The sequence below is a fragment of the Bactrocera tryoni genome, chromosome 2 (genome assembly GCF_016617805.1).
Source record: "Bactrocera tryoni isolate S06 chromosome 2, CSIRO_BtryS06_freeze2, whole genome shotgun sequence".
Lineage (NCBI taxonomy): Eukaryota > Metazoa > Arthropoda > Insecta > Diptera > Tephritidae > Bactrocera > Bactrocera tryoni.
Genome location: NC_052500.1, coordinates 4,788,143 through 4,810,407, shown reverse-complemented (window position 1 = coordinate 4,810,407; position 22,265 = coordinate 4,788,143). Strand labels below are relative to the sequence as shown.

General features: G+C 39.7%; 1 protein-coding gene across 2 annotated transcripts in view; it reads right to left on the bottom strand.

Moving 5' to 3' along the window:
* The window catches only part of LOC120767903 (trans-1,2-dihydrobenzene-1,2-diol dehydrogenase), a 240,011-nt gene that overhangs the window by 47,845 nt on the left and 169,901 nt on the right, over positions 1 to 22,265 (bottom strand). For both annotated transcript variants that reach the window (XM_040094249.1, XM_040094250.1), the window contains one exon: positions 12,613 to 12,997. The gene's annotated coding sequence lies outside the window, so the exon portion shown is untranslated. The remainder of the gene's footprint in view (positions 1 to 12,612; positions 12,998 to 22,265) is intronic.

Genomic DNA, 22,265 nt, shown 5'->3' with positions numbered 1-22,265 from the left:
CATGAGCAAAATTATAATAAAATAGTATAATAATTGGTCTTTCTTCATAATAAAATGCTTAATTTTTTCATCATAATCTATGTCATCCACCTCAAAGTAATCCTCCTTGGATCCACAACTTTAACCCATGCTTTAACTTGTTTATAGAGGTACTTTTTTCAATAGCCTTTTTTGACAAATCACCGGTGAGTTATGTCAATCTGTCATGTTTAATTTCCAAAAAGATCCGTTGTTTTCGAGTCAAATTTTATTCAATGATGAGACTCATTTCTGGCTCAATAAGTGAAATTGCCGCATTTGGGACGAAGAGCAACTAGAAGAGATTCAAGCAAAGGCTGCCACTTCGTCCAGAAAAACCAAGGGTTGGTGTGGTTTGTGTGCCGGTGGAATCATCGGTCCATATTTCTCCATAAATGATGCCGATGAGAACGTAACCGTCCATGGCGACCGACTATGTGATGCCTTGAAATTGAAGCTCGTGAGATCGGTGACATTTGGTTTCAAGAAGACGGTGCCACTTCCTAAACATCGTGTCAATCAATGGATTTATTGAGAGAACATTTCGGTGATAATTTCACGTTTAGGGATGGTGGATTGAAAGTTATTTCAGATTTCAGCGAGATATTCAGATAAACTATATCTCTCAGTTGCTTTAAAACATGCGTTACACATATTAATGGAAAGAAATATTAACACTTACTGAAGATTCGGGTAGCAGCTCTGTGAAATGACAATTAGATCCATAAGATTGCAAGAAATAAAGCATCTTCAATACATTTGCTTATGAGAATATCGGGTTTTTCTACGAAAATTAAATGAAGCAATGAAATATGATTTTATTCCTGCCGCCCAGCGCCATTAACCACACGTAGCATACCGTTACATATCCACCTATGCAACTACATGGACCTAATGTCGCGCAATCGCTGCGTAATTCATATTAATCAACGCTAATGTAAAACGTTAATCGTCGGCACTGCATGCTACACGAGTTAATAACCGAATTTTATATCACACAGCTGCTAGCCGAGCAATCAACGAGCTCCAACGAGTTGATGAGCCAAAGTGCAGTGCAACCAACAACTCCCTGGGATCGAAAGGGGGAATAAGCGCACCAAAAAAAGGGGAACAAGCAAACACCAGTCGAAGTACTTGTACATGTATGTATGCATGTGTTGGTGTGCGCGCACTTTATTTATGTGTGTGTATAAATAGGCGCATTTCGCTCGTATATGGGGTAAATTCTCGAAGGGCCGACCGAGAGCCGGTGGAAATACAAATGAAAATGAAAATGTGTCGCTGAGTGTCACATAAACAAATGCAACACACAACAACAACAACAGCAATAACAACCATAGTCATTGCGTTAAGAATGGGCGCTGTTAAAGATTTTCCACGTAAAACTAAATCGCTCGTGTAGTAAGAAATGTAAATGCATCGGAGATTTTACGTGCGAAGTGAGCAGTAAATGACACCTTGAGCGCATAAATAGCAATGGAGACACTTGATGACTGCATAACACACCTAGGCACCATCATACATATGTACATATATATGAATGTATTTGTATTGGCTGCTGCCGATATTGCAACTTGTAATTATGTCGCGGTCCCCGAAAACACTTGGCTACAACCAATTAGTAAGTGTTTGAGTAGCAGTATAAGGCTAATAAAGGGTGTTGCATTAAGCTGGCATACATTATGGCGCACTCTTGGCTTAAGTACTCAGATTTATGCATATGTGTACTTGTCTATATAATGCTTTGCGGACACTGGGTTACTTTGTGTACCAAATCACTAAGAAATATGAGTGAAATAATTAAGCGAAAGAATGGAGCGTGACCGCCTGTGCTAAGACTTTCAAATATATGATGCTATGATGCTCTACGGTTTATTCTGGATTCTAAAAAATCCACACAAATTTATACTATAATGCAAAAAACTCTGAACCCATGGTATTGATGATTTTAAAAAACTTTTTTCGAAAATACTGACTTAATAAGGATATGAAGCAGCTCTCACATTTGGGAAGTCCAAACACTAACCATAGCATTACTAGTAATACTAAAAACATGTTCTAAGGCCTTTATAGACTTTTTTGCAAAAACCGAATCTCTAATAAACCCACTGAGGAGTCTTCGATCCACTCAGGATTCAGAATGAACAACGGTTCTCATTGCGTCTTCATGATATTCATTGGTTGTACCGGGATCTCTTTAATTCTTATTGGTTGTAACTGGGTCTCTAAAGTTTTCCCAGATTCTCTCGAGTTCTCCCGGTGTTCCATTGGCTCTCCCCTGATCTTACTGAGTCTATAAGGTTCTTCTCGGTTCTTCACACTCCTAACTGACTAGTTGTATTTGGTTTCCATTTTCTCAATTTATGTTCAGTACTCCCGCGATTACATTGCTCTACCGAGTTCCCATTTTCATTGATTCTCCCTGGATCTCACTGGCTTTTCCCGGTTCTCCCCAGTTTGCACTGGTTCTTCCTTGATCTTATACTCTACAAGGTTATCCTCGATTCTCCACACTTCTATCTAACGTTTTGCGTTTGGTTTCCACTGGTTCTCCCGGCTCTCTCAAGTTCTGCCCGGTTCTACCTGGTTTTAATTACTTCTCACTTACTCTCCCGGTTCTCCCGGGGATTCATTGATTCCTTTGGATCTCGCTGATTTTTTGCTCTCTCTCTCACTTTCATTGGCTCTCTTGATTCTCACTGCACTCACAGGCTCGCTTTGGTTGCATATGGTTTCCACCGGCGCTTCCGGTTTTCTTTGGTTCCTAATGCTTAGTCTAGTTCTCCTAGGTTTTCTATAGCTCTTTTTGGTTCTGCATAGACCACACTGGCTTACAAAGCTCCACCTCCATTATAGCTGTATAATAAACACCATTAAAAAATATTTTTCCGGTTCGGAAGATATCACTTAAGCAGATCTGTGATTTTTTTCGAAACGGTGCGTATGTATACTATATACTTATATTTTACAAACTCGATATTCTAACGCATAAATTGGGAGGCAGGAGTAAATGAAATGAGCTAAAAGTAACTAAAAATAGCAACAACGTCATTTATAATCCAACCCGTCAACGAGCTCAGGGGAAAACTGGCAAAAGAGGTGTATAACAACTGCATTTATATTCCCTACACAAGCAACCAGCCACCCACCGGCGGTGGAGTAGAACATATGCATTGATGTATGGGTGTGCATATGTGTGTGTGTGCCACTGAGTACGCACTCAGCGAGGTGATCATTAAATATTTCATAATTCTCCCACATAAGTAGCCGTGAAAGTCTAATCATAAGCATTAGCGATGATTTAGTGGCAATAGCTGGTTGCCATTCTTCATGCAACAAATGCAACGCAATGCAGCAGCGAGTACCAACAGCAGTGGCAAGTAAACAAATATCGAGTATGAGTTAGGTGAGCTCATTTGCACTTAGCTGTATGGGTGTTTGTGTGTCTGTGGCAGCGGGAGACACATGCATCACTTACTAGCAAAGCAGTGCAATGAATATTAACGCCAAACAGCTGTTGCAAACACACACACATACACATATCAGTATAAGTTGCAGGGCAAATGCGGATATATGACAAACGGTATATGAAAGCAGATACGGAAGCACTTCACTCTTTCACCTTTTTTTGTCTTCCACTTCTTCTTCCTCTGTCATTCTTTACTTTTATCTCGTGTGTGTGTACTTTTTGTGTTGCAGCTTGGCGGCATCCTTTTTGAAGGTGCAAGCGTTAAGCGGCTTGGATTCACGCGCCGTAATGAATTGTCATACACGAAGACGACATTGTAATGAATTGCCCGCTATCAACTGTGCATGTATGGTGCATGTGTGTGTGAGCGCTCAAGTGGGCCAAGCACTTCGCCGATGCAGCGAGTAAAACTGCTGTTTATGGCGTTGCACCACAGCCATCGGATTATGTTTATTTTTATTTCAATGAGCCGCGCAACGTAAATGAATTACAGCTGGTCGCCAAGTATTATTATTTATGGTGTTAGCGTGAGAAATCGCTGAGTTATAGAAAATGTTCAAATGCAACCCTGCTGTATTAAAGTGTATAGTGCATTTATTCTTTGTTGGCTTCAATAATATGTGAATAGGGACATAAATATTAGAAATTCACAATAAATTTTTTAATAAACCTGGGTGTCCCCGGATCGAAACGCCACCACCAGATCGATCATGTCTGTACAGCAAAAAAACTCACGTTAACAAACACAAAGAAGGTTCGACGCCGAAAAACTGCAATCACAACAGATTTCCAAACGATTTTCTACTCGACTTGCACTCCTGCTCTCTGAGAGCAATCGTCAGCAATCCGGTATAAGGGAATTGTGGGACGACATTTCAAGCTCCTTACGTGGAGAGAAAGCAGACTGCCTATCTCACAACGTTACTATCGGTCACAAGACGTGGGGATGGGGTAGATATCGAGAGTTGAGGAGGGAAGAGAGGCGCATTTGCAGACAGAAAAAGAGAGAGCCCAAAATGGATGAGTATGAAGAGCTTGACAAGCTGGCCAATAGGGGTAATGCTCCAAAATTCTACGAAAAGATGCGGCGACTAACAGAGGGTTTTAAGACCGGAGCAGACTCTTGTAGAACCCCCAGGGGTGATCTCGCGACTGAAGCCCAGATCATACCAAAATTATAAAGAAAACCTTTCTCCAGCCTGCTGAATGGCAGTGAAAGCATAACACCATGAGATGGTGAACTCGATTCTCCAATCGATGACGATGAAGCAGACGTTCCTTTGTCCGACTAAGAAAAAGTTCGAATAGTAATTACCCGTTTGAAGAACAACAAAACAAATATGACCGATTGATTGCCGGTCGACCTATTCAAATAAGGCGGCGAAGGATTGATTAGAAACATGCATCTATGTAGAATATGGTCGGACGAAAGGATGCCCGACAATTGGAATTTCAGTGTGCTCTGCCCAATCCACTAAAAGGGAAACCCCACAAGCTGCGCCAACCACCGTGGAGTAAGCCTCCTCAACATCGCATATAAGGTCCATCGAGCGTATTGTGTGAAAGATTAAAGCCACCAGCAAGCTGATTAGCCTCAACAAACGCGTCGTTAGTTCTGCTTTCTCCAGGTTGGACAGAGAAGCGATGCAAGTTGGTCTGGTAGTGAATGAGGACAAGACGAAATAGCTCCTGTCATCAAACAAACAGTCGTCGCACTCGCGATTTGGCTCCCACGTGACAGTTGGTAGTCGTAACTTCGAAGTCGTAGATAATTGTGTCTATCTTAGAAACAGTACTAACACTAACAACAATGTCAGCCCTAAAATCCAACGCAGAATAACTCTTGCCAACAAGTGCTACTTCGGACTGTGTATGTAATTGGGAAGTAAAGTCCTTTCTCTACAAACAAAGACTAAACTCTAGAAGTCAGTAATTATTCCCGTCCTGGTATATGTTGCAGAGGCATGGAGGCATTTTCGTTTAAAACATCTGTTATTCACCATTTAGATCCATTATTCAATAAAAAACTTTCCTTAATATAAATCTAGCTATCTAAAGGTAGCAGCCCTAGATAACGATATAAAAGGTATGAAATTCTATACAAAAGGATCATATTTTCTCACATAAGAAATAAATCAAATTAGTTTTACTTAATAAGCTCCTAAGTTCGTTGGTCTTGGATCAAACCCTTCATCAAGAGTTTACTGAGCATGCCAAAATTACATCTTTCTTTCAAGAAATAAACCCTCTATAAATAAGATCTTCTGTAATGTCCTGAATACGGAATACAGGCTCCCCATGAATCTTACTGGTTCTCATTAGGTCCCCTCGGTACTCGCTAGCTCTCTCTGGTTCTCATTGCATTTCCCCGGTACTCACTAACTCTCTCTAGCTCTCATTGGTTCCTACTGGCTCTCACTGGTTTTCACTATTTTTTCTCTGTATCCACTGGATTTGCGCGGTTCACCTTAGTTTACACTGACAGTCAATGCCTCTCTGTATAAAATATCCATAATGCCGAAAAGTAAAAAGAACTTCTTTTAGAATATTGTGTTTTCAATTGAAATGCGGAACTTACTGTCTATGCACCCTCTCTCTATTCTATAGGCTTGAACTTAAACCCCCAATTATTGATTTTTAATGGACTAACCAATAAGCCTTTTATTCGAGTATTAATGTGAGATCCCAGCATTAAAAAAGGCTTCAGTTATCAATCAAATAATTAATAGTTTGTTGCCATGACCATTATATCATACTTAAACTCCGCGCTTATTAATTTTCATCCCAAAGTAATCTACACGTGCCAACATTTGTTTTACTAAAACTACCTTTCGCCTAACTCAAACATTTAGCACAAATTAACCCTTATGTGATGGAGGTTTTAGTTGGATGGCTGTTGGTGAGGCGTTGCCGTTGCATTGTTGGCAATTAAGCCGCGCACTTAGTAAGGTTCAACGGTTTGTTTGCCGTTAGTTTTGATGGCGTCGGCCGTGCGCCATTCGACGTTCATCACAACGGCACCCTTTCACTAGCGAATACTAACTAACTACCTAGCGGCTTAGAAATATAAATAACTAAGGGCATATGGCGCATAAAGCACCAATTGTGATCCTGGCTGCTTAGCGTGACCGGCGTGACTGGCGTGCACCGCGCATGACTCGACCGTAAGCTGAAGCCGCTGTGGCAGCGTTTGGTCGGGGTAAAACACGGCGCACTTCTCTAATTAAGTATACTTAACGCAAAGTGCAACCCTCACTTGACGCCACTTGCCACACAAACGCACGCACATATGCAACGCCAGCGAATAATAAAGGAGCTAAAACAAAAGAGGGTTTAGAAGTAAATGTAGATTTTTTATTAGTCTGAAAGGGTTCCCCGTGGTAGGGTATTTCGATTGTCTGCTGCTTTTGTTTTTGTAATATTTCAACAACTTGACATTTGGCACCTTTCATTGTTTTCATAAAAACGCTATTTTTGCTTTTAATGAGTGCTTAGTAATATTTGTTTATTCGAAACTAACAAGACCTAATGAAGCACGGGCTTGTGATGATTTTTATAGTGCGTGTATGGCGTGATGACTCCTCAGATGCGGTGAACCAACCACAGCGTCCGGTCTTTCAAATGACTAATCCTCACCAAAAGCTTAAAGTGACTTATGTTGGAAGCTCGAGATATCTTTAAGCCAACTATAGGTATTTCTCAATAAAATTTCAACGTTTGAGAAAAGCGCAAGCTTTAAAAAGAATACAGTTCGTCACAACTTTATCATACTACCTTGAAACTGACTTCATGGATACTCTCGGTATTTGTCTAAGCCCACGACTGAGTTCCAAGTGTCTTGTTTCGAGCTTGGGATAGAGTTGCAGCTACGGCAAATATTATTGCAAGATAGATCAATTTGTAGCTCTAACTCTCAAAATGCTAGTATCCCATTAAAGTGGCTTGAAGTCTGCATATACTATCTGGTCCAATTTAATAGGTCATTGGTCGTATTTCTGTCATACTTGGACCACATCTGCTTTATTATCTTTCAGGTTGATTTTCATTTAACTTGAGCCGTTTTCACCGGCATTAGTAATAACTCTGGCTCAGATCCGCCCAAATAGACCTTTTGCTTTACCAACGCGTCTCCCTTTTCGATGTCAAAAATGTTCCAATGACCGCTCGGAAAATGCTGGCTGAGTTTGATTGACGGATAGAAAGAGATATGTCAAGATTCTTGGAGAAGTTCTTGAACTTGTCGGCATAGATTTGTAGTATAGTCTTCTCTATTTACGTCTAAAGGGTAAACTCACCCGAAAATTACTACTAAAATCTAAACTTTGGATTCTAGTTGATTGACTTAGTTTTAGTTGGTTTCAGATGGCGCTATGTCCATATTCTTTCCGGTTCTAACATCCTAATTACTTTATTTTGATAGCAGAACTTGCTGCTACGTTCTGAGTAAACTCATCTAGGGCAGTTGATGCTGGAGCATATTACATAATCACTAGGGCACAAAGCTATTTCGAAGAGTGTGGAGGTGGTCAATATAGTTGATAACGTGGTTCCTTCAAATAAGGGCTAATGGCTTTGATCCCGACACTCCAATTTCATCAGCCCAAAAAAAAATAGTTAAAACTTCCTGGCCGATTGGGATTTTCTGACATTTTGGAAAAGTCATCCGACTTTCTGCGGGCTGCCGGTGAACTCAATTGTGTAAACTGTGAAATTTTCGGTTAGAGATCTTTTCATTGTGGCCCGATCTCTCAGTGAAACCAAGGACTTTTCGATCTTTGTTGTACATAAAGTAAGTAAACAAGACGTTAAAAGCAACATTCTTTAAGTTTCAAAGATCATATCCAAGTAAGTGTCCCTAAGAGTCTGTGTATCCATAAATAGTAACGCCCCGGAGCAATTATCTCCCATCTTATTGCTTCTGCGTAGATACACACAACACTCGCTTTTTCTTCGCTCAAGTTGATAAGCATCAATACAGAAACTAGTGAGTAGGCAACTAAGTCTAGAAATACTTTATATGCGTCCGGGCTAGAACAAACGGAGAACAAACCAACAAAGAGAGCTATTCCTGAATTCCAGACGCAAGATGAAAGTACATGTGATATGGATAAACGCTGCAAAATCCTAACTCAAGTATAACCGAGCTTTACAAAAGAACAGATGAGCTTTCGAACAAGTTCCACCTAAAAGTCTCGCACACTGTCCGTAGTAGGTTGTAATTTCCTATTCCACAAATCATATTACCTCGAATCTTCGCTAATGTCGCCTCTGAGAAGACAATGCCAATGCCCATTAATTCTGATATACACTAGCTAACCACCTAGTATTACTTTTGGGCACATAAACAAAGGCATATCAAGCAAGTCATTGATGAAAGAAAAACATAATACAATGGCTCATTATCGATTATGAATTGATCCATAAAAGCGGCAAGCAACACTTGTTCATGACCTCTATTTGCGGCCAAAGCAAGCGGCGCACAATTAACCATGAATAAATGCCAAACGGTTGGGCCACACAGTGCAACATTTAACATTCAAATACACACATACACACACATGCATACAATACGATTCACAAATGCAACAATTAGTTCTACGAAATTATCGAAACAGTTGCGGCGCTGCAATCGGAAGTAAAGCGCAAAAAAGAGATGCAATAATTGGCGGAGCCGCAGCCAAATCACTCGCCGGCGCTGGCTAAATGCCTACCTATCAGCAATGTTTATTGCTGGCATAACGGTAAGCTTGTGATCTTGACCGCGATCTGCAAATGTTTGCACTTCAAAAGCCGCCACGCCACGCGATAAGTTCACAGTGGAAACAAAGGTCCAAAAATAGAAAGAAAATTGCATATTCAATGAATGAATGAACGAATGTGAGCATTAGCTGCAATTATCGGTCGGCCAGCATCTGTGTTGCAGCAGCGGCAGCGGCAACAAATTTTCGCGATTTACTTTTATAATTTTTTCATTACATTTAAATCGCTGTTGTTGTTGTTGGGCAATGCAGCCATTCACGTAATTACATAATATTAGTTAGCGTTGTTGTATTACGATATTTTCATTGCGCCTCTGAGCGCAGATTATTTCGGAAATTATATGAATTAACGCACAGTTGGTAAGCAGCTGGAAAAATCGCTAAAAAGCGCCACTGGCAACGCACACATTTTCCTATTTGATTATTCAAGATTATTTTGTAGAATAAAATGTCGAATGCAAAACATTACACAATTAGCTAAACTAACCCAAAATGCTGCCGCTGAAAAATAGTTTGTGGAAAACTTAAAACGGTCTAAAAAAAACTTCGAAAATGCGGCGAGCACCACAGCCAGCGCCCATCAAATCAATGCCAAAATCGCAATGAAAAGCATTAAAATAACATTTGTGGCAACAATAAATTACTATAAGAAAATATCCTGAGGGCTTCTTGGCAGAGAATATATGCTGAGTGGCTTTTTTCTTTGTAGCCAAGTGAATAAGAATGTGTACTCAAGTGCAGCCCTGCGAGAAAAGCTTCTAATAAAACGAGTATTCAGGTTGTCATGACACTCCTGTAGCCCAGTATTCTGATTGACTACAACACTTGCTTCTTCTTCGCTCAAGCATATTGGCATCAGTTTGATATCCCAGTAACCTTATTACCAAATATTTCTCTACATCTCTCTTACCACAAACAAATATGAAAGAGAAAGCTTTATTAGCTATTAGTAAACTTTAACTACAAATATTGTGTCGAATGAAGATGAAAAGCTTGCACAGATTTCCTCTTATTATTTTCATATTAAAAGCCGGAAGTCTTTTATACCAAATCATCGAAGAGCCGCAGATCAAAAACCCTAAATTAGTTAAAATATAGGACCACATTTGACGGTCACAATCTCCTTTCTTATCCGACTCAAATTTTTCAAAATTCGGAGGATAAGACATCTAGCCCAATTCAAATAATTTGGCCGTGGGAATGGCGAATATGACAAACGAGGCATTGTCATGTTGGAGAGCGCATTTTATTCGTCAGATGTGATCGTTTTTCTAATGTTCAGCATCTAATCAGAGCATTTCAACATAAAAAGTCCTGATACTGTTGTATCCCTCCATAAATATACGATGTAAATCAAACCTAGTAGTTCCCAGAAAACGGTGGATACAATATTTCGATAAATAGATAGATAACCTTCATCTTTTTTGAAACAGTTTCCCCACAGTTTCGACTGTTCGTAGCTCCACATAGAAGTGGCATTCTACACTAAATATAAGTGTTTTTGTTTTGTATATTTTGGGTTCCGAGAAAAAAATCTTTAACTGTTTTTCTACAAATACACTTTAGAGTTATTAATACTTGTACGTGGATTAAAAGATTAAGTCCCCTAACAGTGCATGGTAAACTATGTAGGTTAGGCTAAGAAAATATTCTGAAATTCGTGAGACCACGAATAACCCAAATTGGACTGCTAGAGACACTTGCCTGTTTTGATGCCCCGAAATCTTAAATACGGATCAAAAAGACCGTCATATATTTACCTATAAAAGGCCTAGAGTCTGCCACAAGTTTATTAAGGAGGTTAATATTGTATCTACTCCAGCCAATTCGCCGATTTCGTGGAAAGTATAGCAACCAAGATGCTTCAACCTGAGTCTGGCGAAAGCTAAATAGTGAAGGAGAAAATGTCTAGATGTTTCCACTCCAACTTCCTTCCTGCAACTTTGACAGTTGAGTTCTTCAAAATCTTTAGTCTCACAGCTTCAGTGAACACCTAACCTTGCGGCCATGTGAACCATGCTAAGAGCTAGTACTTCTTTGAACTTTATGTGTTCCCATTTGGCCCAGAAAGCTTACGCAACCCTACAAGTGCTGGTTGCTGACCAATGCTTATAGATCCGGCACCCGAGAGAACGAAGATGGCATGAGTGGTGGCTTTTCAAGCGAGCTCAACGGCTTTACAGTTTCCGATAATTCTGCTGTGGCCAAGCACCCAGCCTAGCTTAATATGGAAGTAGCTTAATGCCACAGCTAGTGAGATCATGCACTCACTGTCAACGATCTCAAGGTGTGTATAGCAGCTTTGCTATCGGAGTGGATGCATACCTCTGTAAAAGAAGCCGTACTTCGTTGAAATATATCTGCTACTTAATGTCTTTACAGCTGCCACTTCTGTTTGAAAGACACGACAATGGTGAGACAGTCTGAAACAAGAGTTGATGGAGAGCTCCCAACAGAAGACTCCAAATCCAACTTTTCCCTAGAGCTTCGATCCATCCAGGAAAAAGTTCACTGCGTCTCCTCTCCAACGACACTGCGCACAGTGGCTGGGTCACGATCAGGCTCAAGAATATTTGAATCTGCTGTCTGTGATTTCTAAGTAAATTTTAAATAGGTATCAGACGAAGAGATGGTCCGTGAAATAAATGCCCCTTAGTAATAAAAAGGAGGTTGTTTTATTGTAGAAAAATAAATTTGAAGCGTTTTCAAAGATTTTTATAAAGAACCAACCGAAACAGGTCTATTTAGAGCCACTGATGCTATAGGGTTTGCTATGAAAACGAAGCCATTTTATGCGAAGAAGATTAAAAATTATATTGTCTATTTAAATCAGTAGACACTCTGGGTTCAACATTTAAACTCCTAGTAAAAATAAGCCAATATCTCTAACTTCACTTAAGATAAGCTACTCTGCGTTCATCTTATGAACAGAGGAGTTCAAGTATACTTTTGTGTTTTTCCTACTGGGAAACAAAACACAGCAAAGAACGATTCCCATGACTTTAGAATTCCGAATAAAAAGTAAAATTTGTACAGAAAACGGCTATTTTATATTTTAAGTATAAGTCTTGAATACACCATTAACTTGAGACTGGAGATAATCTCGATTTGGAACGCTTCATTATAAACTCACAATTCGGAATTGCAGTTTAGCTTCATTATGTGAACGGCTAGGCAGTTTTAATTCATTAGATCAAAGATACTTATTTACAAAATATTTTCAAATAAAATTTAAAAAATTTATAATTTTAAATTTTCGGGTATTTTTCAATAAACAAAATGTTTGAATATTTTCAAAATAATAGTTTCAGCTATTAGCTACAAATCATAATGACAACACGTAAATTTTTTCACTTTTCCACTTACCAAAACGCACTTGTTCCATCAGCTGCAATATCCAGCAGTGATTTTCTGTACAATAAACTCTGAGTCCGAGTATCCTTCTCTTGGTCTCCGCCAACGCATGCGCTTGTGCACTCAGAGCATCAGCGTCTGGCGTTGTATACCCACGAGATGTTGTAATTTCGCTTTTGGATTCTTTTTTTCATGGACTCTTAATATTAGCGCCTGCTAGCATTTATCTTCTATCCAATTGAATGGCATAATTCTCATTTTTTATGCTCCTCCACTATCTTGTTAGCAATCACATTTATTATTATTACCAATTTTTTCGCAAATCCATTCATATTTTTTATTGAATGCTGGTCACAATGTTTTGAGTTGGCGCATAATGGCTAACTGTTTACTATAGCTGGTGAGTACATGGAAAGAAAAAATTTGAGATGGAATGTGAATGCATTTATAGCAAAGTTTCAGGAGTGACTATAAAGGTAAGAACTTAATTTGGCATTAAATCAGTGAAGCTAATATTGATGAGAGTTAAAGACTTAAAATGTGCCAAAATAATATTTTTTAATCCTAAAAATATTTAAGAGAGCTTAGTTGTAAATTGTTAGTTCCAAAACTTATAGATCTCTCTTAGCGCTATTTCGAGGTAAAAGATGAAAACAACGAAACATTTCTTCATTTTCTAGTAAATCTTATGCAGAGGCGGACCCACGGGGGGTTGATGTACCTACAGGAGAGTTCAACCCTCCTCCATAAAAGTTTGTTACACATTATGGATCAAAAATGAAATTATAGTCTAAAGGTACATATTTCTCAAATAAAGTACAGAATTATGTAGTTTCCCCGCCTAAAATTCCTATAGAGTCGCCCAAAAATTCTACTCTGGATCTCACCCCTGATCTTATGGCAGCCATTTGGCCGTCTAGACAACTTTCTAAGTTTGTTGAGGATTGTTTTGTGGATTCTGTGAAGATAAAATCAAAAACTGGGCATAGAATACTGACGGAAATAGTTTTTACACGGGCCTTCTTGCATTAATTCTTTCAAATAAGTAAGGTTTTAGTATTTTCGCGATACATAAATTTCTTCGGGTCTCTTTAGAATGAATCCTACGATTAGTTTGGATTGTGTATAATACTAGTAATGGGTCAGAAAATCGATTACATTAATCGCTAATCCGACAGAGTATGCTGTGTCGTCTGCTATCAAAAAATCTAGCTGATTCTTGAAAATTCTTCAACCAACCAGCCAACTTAATCAAAAATTAAAGCACATAAAAATTTGCTCAGAGTTATTTCTCTCACTGCAGCCAACTAATCGCTTCAATAATGCAGCTTCATTTTCCGACCAACGTCCGACTACCGATACACGGTGTCACAGGGGTCAAGCCACTAACCAACCTCTCAGCTGTGCGTTCAATCGACCGAAGGCAAACGCTGGCCCCAGCAATGCAACTGACGTTTGTTTAGCACCCACAATTTTTAATGATTATGATGAGTTTATTTTCTGCAACACTTGCAACGTGTGTGCGTGTCTGTGAGTGTGTGTGGTGAGTCAAAGCAAGGGGCAATTGTTGGCAGTCGCTTGGAGATTTCGACTTCCCAATAGAGTTGATGTTTTTATTAACGGTTGCAAAATGCAATTTAACTGTCCGACACGCAGACGTTGGTGGGCAAGAAGTGTGAACGCACACACTCTCGCATACAGCGCCACATATTCGTGTTTTCATGGCGTATGCATGTAGGCGTGCGGTCACACTCACCGCCTGTCTGCCTAACCCATACGCGCGGCTTGTAGCTGGTTGTTGGCTGCGGTTGCCTCTGCTGCAGTTTTGCGTAAAGTTTTATTTGAAAAATTGTCTATTGAATTTCTGCCACGTTGCATGTGCCAACAATGCGAAATCGCAAGTGGCAAGCATCTATACTTAAGCGTGCATTAGTCGGCTTGCGGTAGCCCGAGGTGCAAACTATTTTTTCTTGGCGAAACAATGCAAAATGTGTTTATTAGTGGAGATTAAATTTAATTGTATGGTCATTAAGTTATTAGGAGTTTAATAATAGCAAATATTTGTTTATCAATTTTTAGATTTTGTTGCAATAAACTCGTTGAATGTTTGCTTAAAATGTGAAAGAGGATGTTTAAAAAACAATTGTCGGGTATAAATTACGGAATTTGTGATAGATATATCCAGAAACCCTTTACTATTATGGATTCTACCCTCGTAAGAATATACCGATCAGAGCTGGCTAGTCAATCCGAATTTGAATCGATTCTGACTTTATCTCACTTTTACTTTATTTTCTGTCATTCCAATTCGAAACAATAGTTTTTAGAGAACTACACAAGATCATGACGAAATAAGACTTATTTGTTCATGCTTTAAATTAAGAATTGATTCAGATTCGATTGATTATGATGACTACTCTTCTGCTAACTCTCTTTTCGTATTAAATGATATTATGGAACTTGAAAGTCACCTTAGAACCAATTCGAGCTATGCGAGCTATATGAGTTGGAATATTTTTGTTGTAGTACCGACATAGAAAAGTTTAGAAGCAGCTTTGGTGATTATCAGCAATTGATAAGACTTAGTCAAATCGAATTCCAGGACGGTTCCGGTTGCATAAATTTGACTATTGTGGGAACGAAAAAGAGAAAAATATTAAAGCCTCAGTTTGCTTGGCTTGGAGAGTTAATATTAAAGACAAATGAGTTTCTTCCAGGCAATACCTCAACAATAGGGTATACCTCTTTTACACTTTACCACGAAAATTAGTGATCTTTTACTTTCAATTATCATCTCTCGAATTTTGGCTTTTGCTTTTTAGTCCTTTGGCTTTGCTTAACTTCAAATAGCCCATGGATTATCGATTGATTTCTTTACGTTATTGAAAAGCTTCGTTTCTGTTAAGTTTTTCTTCAACTTCAGAGATATAGTATGTTTATGTAGATGTATATGGAAAAAGAAGAGAAAACATCCCGTCAAGACTTTGATCTCGAACTCTTTTCTATAGTATCGACTTCATTTCGCGTTCTCAAACTAAAGATCTAGAATTCGCGGATTTCTGGACTTTATGCCTTTCATTCTTGGGTATTTGTTTTGCCTTATTTAAGTTTCAGACTATTGTCTTAAGTTTGAAAAAATATCTGAGAACCACACTTGAGCGTACAATGTCTCCTAGTACTGTTAATTCGTCGGATAAGATAATTTCCTGAAACCCTTTCGAGACGGAGACAACGTCTTTTTGTTTGGATGGTTATTTATAGCTTGGATCACATGTTTTTAAAGGACCAGGAGTATAAATATTCATACTGCAAAAGCTCAACAAAAATATCACAGATAATCAAGCAAATTTTCTGAAATATCAGACTCAATAAAAACGTTGAGTGAGTTTGGAAAGTCTTTGGAGTTTCTTTCATGAAACGATAGTCATCGCTTAATCAAAAAAATTTTTGGTAGCAAAAAACTTGAGAAGAGTGAAAAAATACGCAGATTGGAGAGTCACTGTATGATAGTGAGAAAAGTCCAGAACGTATCTTCATTAAGGCAAGATATTTTGTAAGAAGTATGCACTGAGATAAATGTACATAATACTGGATCTTAGACCAAATCTGTAAACGGCCGTGTTCCAAAAAGAGCACGAAGCGTTTCGCCCAACCTTTTCCTTTCAAAAGCAATAACGTCGAGATGTCAATATGTATTCAAGGCAGAGAGTACATTAAGCTTGCCACGAAGTTTTTATACCCAGAAGGATACGTCGGAGACTTTATAAAGTAAATGTATATACGGGTGTAAAAGAAAATCGCCAAGCTCATAAAAAGCGACCAACCTTAGCGGCTGCCTCAGACAAATTAAATAATAAATATGGCTGAAAATCTTATCGCAATACAGGGTATGTACATCAACATAATGACAATTGGACTCTCCAAACCCGAGAAATTGTAAAATGCCTGTTATTTTTGGAATCATCAACGCGATAAACCAGGTCGACTTAACCACGTCCATCTGTCCGTCTACTTTCTCAGTTTTTGAGTTATCGATCTCCACAAGAAGCTGCTTATTCGTCGAAATCTCTGCTAACGAACCACTTTACGATATAGCCGTCATAAAAATTGACCGATGAAAACATAATTCCTGTAGGGAAAACTTTTATATTTGACAAGATATCTTCAAGAAATTTGGCATGAATTATTGTCTAAGACAAAGCTACCATCTTCGAACATATAGTTCAGATCGGACCAATATAGCACATAGCTGCTGACTGATCAAATAATCATCAAAATCAATCTAAATATCCTTCCGTACACTTTTCGCTGTGAAAAAGAAAACTGTGAAGATCATAATACATAGTTTCGGTGCAGTCTAAGAAAGTAATGTTTCTTGTTATTGAAATATAGATGTCTTATAAGATGATTTATAGCATAGCGAATCATAGAGAATCATCGAAGAAAATATGAAGCAAATAGAGGCGACAGTGACTTAGATGTTTTGAAGTCAAAAAGGAGAAGAAATGACATAATGACGTAGTCATTAATATGAGATCCTTGCTAAGTTGAGTCTACTATGGTTCCAAAGCTAATATAGCCGAATAAATTAGATAGCTTCACATTTAAATCGTTGGCTTATTTTTTAGATTCGCCCACTTAACTCCAACCAGACGCCAGCCCACTAAGCCAACGAATTAACGTCGTTAGAGGAAAGAAATCCCCGATAATTGAGTACACACAAATAAATCACAGCATACACACACAAACACACACATAGACAGATACATATATATAGAAACTTACATATGTACATATACTCCGCATACATACATACTATATGTAGAACCAAAGGTTCACAACAATTGTTGTCATTTGCAGCCTCAAAATAGTTATCCTTTTAGCACTTTGATGCCTTTGATTCATTTTCAGTAAACAACAACAACAACTATTACACCGGTCACAGCTGCCAGCCGAAATTCCTAGGAAATCAGTGAATCAGACCGGTGCAACTATTCATTCTCCATTTACGCATACTGTTATTGTTGTTGTTTTTGCTGCTGTTGGTCTTCCGTTACTTGTCGATTGTGTGCTGTACTTGTATTGTTTGTGTTTTGTTTGTTTTCGTAGCAGTGGCGTCAACGACACAATAGCAATCAATATGCCACACAGGCACACAAACACACATACATATGTACATATTAAAACTAGCTGACAACTCCACCGCCACCACCAGCGTTTGGCCTGGTGGAGTATGTAAATGGGGAAGGGGGTTGATTGCACTGCATGTGGCATGCGGCATGCGGCACGCCAGTGCATTAAGGACATGTGTCCAGCTGTTGGTGCACAAACATATTTCACACCTACGCAGCGCCACACACACATATCTTCGTGTTTACATTAGTTCACTTTGCTTTGCTTTGCTTCGGTTTGCAGGCGGCAGCTCGAAAGAGTTGTTGGCTGGTGGCGACCGCTGGTGCCAATGGGAATTCGATACTTTCTCGCTTGACTGGCGTTACTTTTGTTGTTATTGTTGTTGCTCATGACTATTCCTCATAAATGACTTGTTCTGCACGGTTTTAATTGTTGTCGTTAATTTCGTTGTGTTCTTCGTGCTCTGTCAGCCGAGAGATGCTGGCACACGACTGGCAGGCGCTCAGCCGCACTGCTTCACCGGACTTGCAACTCATTAATGTCACATATTATATGGCTCGACAGTGTATTTGTGTTTGTGTGAAGGGGTCCGACCAACGGGGGTGAGTTAGCATCACCTGTTCAGGGTGTAAAGGTTAAGATTTTTTGAATTGTGGAATTGGATTTTACAATTTTCAGACGCATACGCACACATGCTCACATTATCATAGCAAATCTTGTGGCACAGATAATAATTTTATAAATATTCATACTATAATTTCTGTTGCATTGAAGGCATGTTCTTACTAAGGATCTCTTCCGGACCTTGAAAAGTTTCACTCAATACGGTGCAACTTAGAGTTTAGCGAACTCATTTCCTCTTTAAATAAGAGGAGGGCCTCTAATGTTCATGCTTTAAGGATAATTCCCTTACAGGTCTGCCTTTTTTTGGAGCTGGAGATTTTTTTTTTTGTCAAAAAATAGACCTAACGGTTCCAATCTTTTTGGTCTTCCCCACAGGTCTGTATTGAAGTTCACAAGTCCTTTCAAAGTCATATCCACAATCAAGTTAGAAAGCCTTCTACTATATAACAGAAAGCTACTTACTTCGAACCTCGTCGAGAATGTGGTGAACAGAGAATTCTTTTCATTTTAAATCCATAAAATCTGTATTTAATGAGTAACCTTCGAACTTCAAAACAAGAATTTCCAAAGTTAGCTTGGTAGTATCCATTCTCTTAGGCCAGGAACCATGGTTTTAACTTTAGTCTATACTTATATGTGAAAGTGGTCCGATAAGTATTAAGCTTATAAAAGAAGTACAAACATTTAGAAAAAAATCTGTTGTCGTATCGATCTAATATTTCGGAATAAAATGAATATTTCGCCCCTCTCTAGTTAGACAATGTCGATAACACCATATGAATCCCAGAAACGGTGACCGTCATCATTTCGATCGATTGGCCAGTCTTCACCTTCTTCAGAGCAGGTTCGTGGGTTAAAATCGATTATTTTGAATATTTTTAGGTGTCTGGTGTATTCATGGAAGTAACCTTATACATACACTTCTTGTCCGAAGTGAAGGAATACGTCTCCAAGAACGCATACAGATTTCTCATGCCAAGACTTTCTTGCAGTACTAGGTTTTCGAGATAACATGGTAGCCGTTTCCGAGACGGCGGGCTATGGCTCAACCAAAATCGAAGTGCGACCACGCCAAAACAGAAATTTTTGACGATTTCCTCCGAACGAAAAGCATCACCGTATTAGATGTTGTCCAAACGCTTTTTGATTTCAGTACGCAATTTTATCATTATTTTTCAATATACCTGAAATTAACGGATTCGGTAATAGGACTGAGTCGATTTAGAAAAAATTCTTGAATCTCGTTACAATTCTTTAAAAACTTTCACAGTAGGTTCCTTCTGCATAGATGCAGCGCTGCCAGCGCGATTTCCAAGCATTGCAGACGTCATGAAAGGCATTCTCCAGAATAGCCTTCAGAACCGAGGTACATGCTGTTTGGATCCCCTCTGTCATCTCAAAACGCTTGCCTTTCATCGGCCTTTTCAGGCAAGAAAACAAAAAAGTCACCGGGGGCCACATCTGGGCTGTTGAACGGCTGCGGAAGCGTTGGGATGCCGGCCTTGATTAACCGGGCGTTGTCGTGGTGTCACTTCAAATCGACTGTGATTGAGGACTTCCAGTAAAACTTGGCGTTGATGGTTTGTCCAAGAGGAAAAAATTCACAATTGCTGGTGTTTGTCGAAATCGCAGGTCTTCCAGCACGGTCTTCATCAGCGTCCTCTTCCCGGAACGTCCTCTACCGAATCCAGTCGGTGAACGCACTCTCCGAAGTACAGTCGTGGCGAAAGAAAATCAGTCCTATTACTTTCCGGACAAACCCTGTAACGGTCTAGTCTGCTAAATTTTGACAGCAGAGATCAACAAGCAGGTCTAACTGCTATATCCGCGGGAATCCAGAGCATCTCTTTTCAGGAGGCAGAGGGATTTTTGGCTATCCTTACATTCATAGTTTTTAAACTGTTGAAAAGTATTCTTACTTCTGACTTGGAAAAAGAGACCCTACCGAAATAGACCAAAGAAAGTACTGAAAAACATCTTATCTTACTCAAAAATTTTCTGTATCATAACCCACTTACCAAAAGAACTTAATGCCAAGAAGACTTTAAACTCAACTCAAATAAGAAATCTACACTCACACTGGTCCATAGCGGAGACTTTTTGCGCTCCAAACTAACATAAACTTCAATCAAGGTATTTTTAATTACCTTTCTTATCTGCAGAAACTTCACAAAATTCCATTCTTCACTACGTGTCCCGTACGCCGCGTGCCTGAAGCAAATCAAAAGTTCTCAATACACTTAAATCCCTACGCCTTATTTATTAACTTTGCCATTATGGCTTATCGCAGTCATAACTCCGGTGAGTCCGCACCAAAACACCTACGCGACATATGCGACAAGCAGCACCCTTTAATGGCGACCACCTGTATCACTTGTCAGTCGCGCGCGGCTTATCTGTGGCACATACGGTAAATCCGCTGCAGCTTAATTTCATCCATTAAATGTGAGCGCCCTTTGCCTACTCAATCAGTGAAGCGCTCCTCTCTCTCCAACACTAAAGCCAACCAGCGGCCGCTGGTGGGACACCATCAACTAATTATGCCGGCAACTGTATTTGATTAATTGCTGGCAAGTGCTGCACATGTGTTTGTGTCAAATTTAGCTGGGAGATTGTGAAAATGGCAGCAACAACAACCATGCAAATAAAAACAAGAATAAGAAAGCGAGTGGCAAAAGTGTGCCATTAAGAGATGGCTACGACGAGCTGATGGTCGCCAAGGTGCTAGAGATAAATTGCACTCAAGGCGCAAGGAGAAAGGGAACACAAGGGAAATACAGATAAGAAGCTAAAAGAAGCGAAGTGAAATTATTAATACGTACGCCATGAAAAGGCGCAAAAATCATGCGTTTATATCAAGCAAATCGGCGTGATTAATACGCATCCAAGTGGCAAGAACTGCCTACAAGAAAAGCTGCAACAATCACGCCAACAGTAAGGCGAAAAAATGCCTACAACACGACTGAGGTGACACAAACAATGCGATATGTTGACAGTGGCGTCCGTATATTGGACCCAAAGTCACCTCGGTCCATTTGTGTTTAATGACAAACCAGTTCGTGGCTTAAGTCTGCCATTTACGAGGCAAAAGTATAAGAAAAAGAGAAAATAAACCGAAGCAGAAGTCGACGCGTAGTAAGCGCGGGTAGCGCGCTCGACCGCCGCCGCTTGGCGCCTGAACGCGTCATCGCGTTGGCATGCCAAACTTCCTGTGCAATTAACGACAGGTAACAGCAGCGATGCAAGCGCGCAAAACAAGAACAAAAACATTTACCATCACCAGTAATTGTCCACAATTCGCGCTGCTTTCAGCTGCTTAATTTCGCATAAAGCTTCGCGCCGCGACGCGTTGCACAAACGCACGGCACACGACGGTGCGTTCACCGTCAGCGCCGCTAGCGTCACCAACATCATCACGTTGGCGTTACCGTCATTGTCACTAGTTTTTTGTCTCTGCGCACTTGCGCTCGCGTTGCGCTCACATCATTAGTGTCGCACGCGTGCATCGATTTCTGCAACGCAAATCAAATATGGCAGGGATTAAGGTCAACGCACAGGCGGCTTGCATTGCCGCGCCGAGCCTGCGACTTGCTACGCTTTGATTGCGAGACAACCTGCGGCTGCGCCATATTCTACATGCAATTGCCTGCGGGCGAGCTTGTGGAGCGCGGCGTGGAGAGTTGTGTGCCTAATGGAGCGCTTTAATTTTGACAGACACGCGGCGCTACTGTGCCCAGTGTTAGTGGAGTGGGTTATTATAGTGGTGTTTGCAGCGTTGAAAAGTAGAATGTGGATAGTACAGTTGATTACAGCTTTGCTAACTAATTGTCTTTTTATATATAGTATACGAAATAATACCCTTTTTTAACAAATGACGTGTGAAAGAAAGAATTAATGGGTGCTTAGTT